The sequence below is a fragment of the Azolla caroliniana genome, unplaced genomic scaffold, assembly GCF_043228905.1.
Source record: "Azolla caroliniana isolate FFs.n. ecotype wild unplaced genomic scaffold, voAzoCaro1.0.p SCAF_17, whole genome shotgun sequence".
Taxonomy (NCBI): domain Eukaryota; kingdom Viridiplantae; phylum Streptophyta; class Polypodiopsida; order Salviniales; family Salviniaceae; genus Azolla; species Azolla caroliniana.
The window spans coordinates 2,936,480-2,941,355 of NW_028230452.1; the positions used below are offsets into that span (position 1 = coordinate 2,936,480).

A 4,876-nucleotide genomic window follows, 5' to 3' on the forward strand; every position below is an offset into this window, starting at 1 on the left:
GGTAACCATTCCTTTACAAGAGAGAGAGAGAGAGAGAGAGTGTGTGTGTGTGTCATTTGGCTACTCCTAAAAGGTTAGGTGGTGCAATAATATTGGATTTGGAAAGGCATTTGATGGATCGTTGATTTGCATTATTACGAGATATATGTCAACAAAATCAACCATGGATATCTATGATGCAATATTTTATTGAGCATGAAAGATTGTTGCATGGGAAAACAAAGATTCAAGCATCATAGTGGTCACTACTCAATGGAAATATTCCTCTAAAGATTCGACATTCTGTATGTGGACAACATTTGGTAAGATCGTGACAAGATGCATTATCTCTCTTTTTGAATGGGGGCCATGAAGTGATCGAGAATATTGGTTAGAAAACGTTGAGATATGAGAGGTTACTAAAACATGCACGTCTTTTTCTAAAATAATTCGAAGGGGTACATTTATTTCCTCTAAAATGTTTTAAAATAGGTAAAAACTAAAATGTTTATATATTTTTAATTATTCTAGCACACTTGACCAAGAGCTAGATTCACTTCAAATTTGAGGAGAGGAGATGGCGGAGGAATATGCCAAGTGCAAGCCCAACGGAATAGCCCACCAGAAGTGCCCACGGAGATACAAACTCATGGAACCAAATCACAATCAATAATACCTGCTGCTTCGGGTCCCCTGTGCTTCTACTTCTACTACTCGCATTGTGGTCGCTTGTGTTGCAGGAGGAAAGAGGGCATCCATAAAGCCCCGGGTTGTTCTCAAAGCTTGCAGACGTGAACCTGGTGTCGAAGTGGTTCTGTGTAGGAATGGGTCCTTCCAGTTGGTTGTGGGCGAGGTTTAGAGTAGAGAGGCTGTCCAGAGACGTGAGATCTTGTGGGATGCCACCGCTGAGCTGGTTGTAGGACAGGTCCAACTCCTCCAAATGTATCAACCTGCCGAATGTACCCTCACCTATGGGGCCGCTGATTCGGTTGTGGGACAGGTTGGCTCCTGTCAAACCTTGCAGCTCCCCAAAGCTCTCCGGAATTTCCCCTTCCAGATCGTTCATGGACACATCAATGTAGATACGGGTACTCAGAATATATTTAAGAGTGAAGACATTGTTCTTAATCGTGACTAGCACCTCCTCGTAGAGGGTGTTCTGGTTCATGTCTGAGGTTTGATTGCGCTTGAAGTAAGAGAGGTGTGTGAGAGTCACAGGGAAGCGGCCGCTGAAGCGATTGTTGGAGAGGTCCAAACCCAACCAGGGATGTCTCCGCATAGCTGGTTGTAGCTCACCGAGAGCACCCTTAGGTTGGATAAACCAGTGATGTGAGGAGTAGCAGTATTACCTAAGGTTCCGGTGAGATATTTGTTCCTCTGCACTTCAAAGACGACCAGTAACTTACTCTCTGTTAGGCCAGCAGGTAAACCCCCTTCCAAAGCATTTTCATAGACACTAAAACTCTCGAGGCTGCGCATCTTGGACAGATCCAAGCTCTCTATCTTCCCAGTCAAATTGTTTTGAGAGAGACGTAAGACATGAAGAGCCGTCAGATTATGTAAAGCGTCAACAGGGACAATCCCTTCTAGGCTGTTTGTAAATAGAGAGAGTTCCTCGAGATATCTGAGCATTCCCAGCTCATTGGGGATGGAACCCGTAAGAGTGTTAAACCCTAATTGGAGCTGGATGAGTTGTGAGCAGCTACCGAGTGCAGCCGGTATCTTCCCTGTCAGCTTGTTGCTCTGGAGAACCAAGGACTGTAGCTGGGTGAGGTTCCCGAGGCTAGAAGGGATTGGGCCGTCCAGGTTGTTGCTGTCGAGATCTAAGTACTGTAGCTGGGTGAGATTCCCGAGGCTGGAAGGGATGGGGCCCGAGAAGTTGTTGTAGGAGAGATCCAAGGTCTGTAGCTGGATGAGATCCCCGAGGCTGGAAGGGATGGGGCCCGAGAAGTTGTTGTAGTAGAGATCCAAGGACTGTAGCTGGATGAGATTCCCGAGGCTAGAAGGGATGGGGCCGTCCAGGTTGTTGGCCGCGAGATCTAAGTACTGTAGCTGGGTGAGGTTGCCGAGGCTAGAAGGGATGGGGCCGTCCAGGTTGTTGGCCACGAGATCTAAGTACTGTAGCTGGGTGAGGTTGCCGAGGCTAGAAGGCATGGGGCCTGACAGGTTGTTTCTGTCGAGAGCCAAGGTCTGTAACTGGTTGAGGTTGCCGAGGCTGGAAGGGATGGGGCCTGAGAATTTGTTTAAGGAGAGATCCAAGGTCTGTAGCTGGATTAGATTCCCGAGGCTAGAAGGGATGGGGCCTGACAGGTTGGTGCTATCGAGACCCAAGGTCTGTAGCTGGATGAGATCCCCGAGGCTGGAAGGGATGGGGCCTGAGAATTTGTTGAAGGAGAGACCCAAGGTCTGTAGCTGGATGAGATTCCCGAGGCTAGAAGGGATGGTGCCTGACAGGTTGGTGCTATCGAGACCCAAGGTCTGTAGCTGGATGAGATCCCCGAGGCTAGAAGGAATGGGGCCTGAGAATTTGCTGAAGGAGAGATCCAAGGTCTGTAGCTGGATGAGATTCCCGAGGCTAGAAGGAATGGGGCCTTCCAGTTTGTTTCTCTGGAGGGACAAGGTGTTTAGGTGGGTGAGGTTGCCGAGGCTAGAAGGGATGGGACCGTCCAGGTTGGTGCTCTGGAGATCCAAGGTCTGTAGCTGGATGAGATCCCCGAGGCTAGAAGGGATGGGGCCTGAGAATTTGTTGAAGGAGAGAACCAAGGTGTGTAGCTGAATGAGACCCCCGAGGCTAGAAGGGATGGGGCCTGAGAAGTTGTTGTCGGAGAGGTCGAGAAGAGAGAGGGAAGGGAGGAGAGCCAGAGAAGGGGAGATGGAACCAGAGAGGCTGCAGGAGGAGAGGTCGAGGGAGGTGATGTGGAAGAGGTCATCACAGAGCAGGCCGTACCAGCCAGCGGTGCGATTGGAGGGGCAGTAGGAGGGCGGCGCTGTGGTGGCAGAGGTGGAGGTGGAGGTGGAGATGGTGGTGGTGGTGGTGGTCCAGGAGGAGAGGCAAGGAGAGGGGTCATGGGTGATGGCATCCTTGAATGCTATTAGAGCTTGGGCTTGGGCTTGCACTACGGCCATGTCAGAGGAGGAGGAGGTGGTGGGAGAGGGAGTGGGAGTGGGCGTGACAGCCACAGGAAGAGCCAGAACCTCCTCAGGCATTGCGGAATGTATGACGAGAATAAGGATTGAGAGGAGGCTCAGCATCTCGTGAACGGAATATGAAGTATGGTGGAAACCAACGGAGGAGGAACGGAGTGTTGGATAAAGAGGATGGAGTGAGTGAGTGAGTGAGTGAGTGAGTGAGTGAGTCTTTCGTTATCCATAGCCTCTGCGTTTGAAGAAACAATTATGTTTGTACACAACCATTACCATAGTTTATTTAGATTCGGGAAACTTTTGTAAAAGCATGCCCACTTCTGATCTAATGTTTAGGTTTGTCTCACAAGCTAGTCAATCATTGCATTTTTTTGTTACTAAGAAGTTTTTCCCAACCTCAACGATTTTGTTTGGATTGTTTCTTCACCACCCTCAACAATGCAAGATAATTTCTTGTCGGGCCCACATGTACAATCAATTGTCTTTAAACGTAAAGTCTAGATCATACCCATCTACCTTCCATCTTCCAAAATAATTAGTTCCACCTTAGGGCTAGTCATAGCAATGGGTCATAAGTAATACTTAGCGAATTCGTTTAAAAGTGGTAGTACGGAACCAAACTTTCTTCATGAATCATTGAAATCAACACAAGATTCATGATAAGATAGGTTCTCCAAGTTATTGAAATTAATACACATACTTTACATGTGATTTGTATATTCTTTGACACATTCAAGAGCTCAATCAAGACTTATGAAATTCAAGGGCAACTTTTATCTAATGTCAACCAACACACCCAAAAGCGGAAATGAGAACATACCTACAAGATTCATATTTCTAAGGTCAATCAAGTGATATGGGGAAAAGTAAGAAGAAGATAATACAACAAATTCAATGGAGGCACATTACAATTTTCCCCAATGTTGGTGACATACGAGAACTTTGGCACTAAAACAATTTGTCAATCATCAAATTAATTATCAATGCGAACAACCAAAATGACGGCAATACAACCAAGAAACTACCCCACTTTTATATATAGAGGAGAACTAATACAAATGGTGTAAAGCCTCAAATATCGTAATATTATGTCTCACTGACAAGTAGGTGGAATGTATGCAATAGGTCTAGACTTCAAGTAGGTTGAAATAGTAATTTTACAATTGAGATGAAACTAAAGTGACATTTAACTATGGAAAGTAAGATTTATGTCATCGAACATTTAGTGGTTCAAGTGTTGCTTTATGGAGTGACAGTTTAGGGTAGCACTATCTCACTTAGTGCATGGGATGAAATAGAGAAAATTAACAAACAATTGTAACATGGACAATTAGGATTAAAATCCTCAACATCGCATCCTCTCATGTTATTAGAAGTAGGTGTTCAACCAATAGAGGTGCTAGTCATATGACGATTATATATGCAGTATGTCACAAAAGCCAAGAATATACTTGATCACATATTGCCAAAACAAGTTTGCAATGTAGGATGCAAGGTAAAAAGAAAATAAGAGCAAAATCCCCTCATTTGTTTGGATGCGTGACATTATGAAATGGTTCAAGAGATGGGGAAATAGAAGGTATGTTGGGGAAATAGGTGATCACACAGGAGAAAAAGGAAAGGAAAGGCTAAAAACATAAGGGTTGCTCCCAAAGCGTCATTCTTTCTAGTCTCCACCTTAAATATTACTAGATACGTTGAGGATGAAGTGGCAAGATGCTAAAATGCCAAATTTGGAATATTACATTATGAA

The 4,876-nt window shown here is 45.4% G+C and overlaps 1 pseudogene; it reads right to left on the bottom strand.

The window, feature by feature from the left end:
• Nucleotides 1–474: 474 nt before the first annotated feature.
• LOC147852812 (uncharacterized) lies at nucleotides 475–3,246 on the bottom strand (annotated as a pseudogene).
• Nucleotides 3,247–4,876: the final 1,630 nt, after the last annotated feature.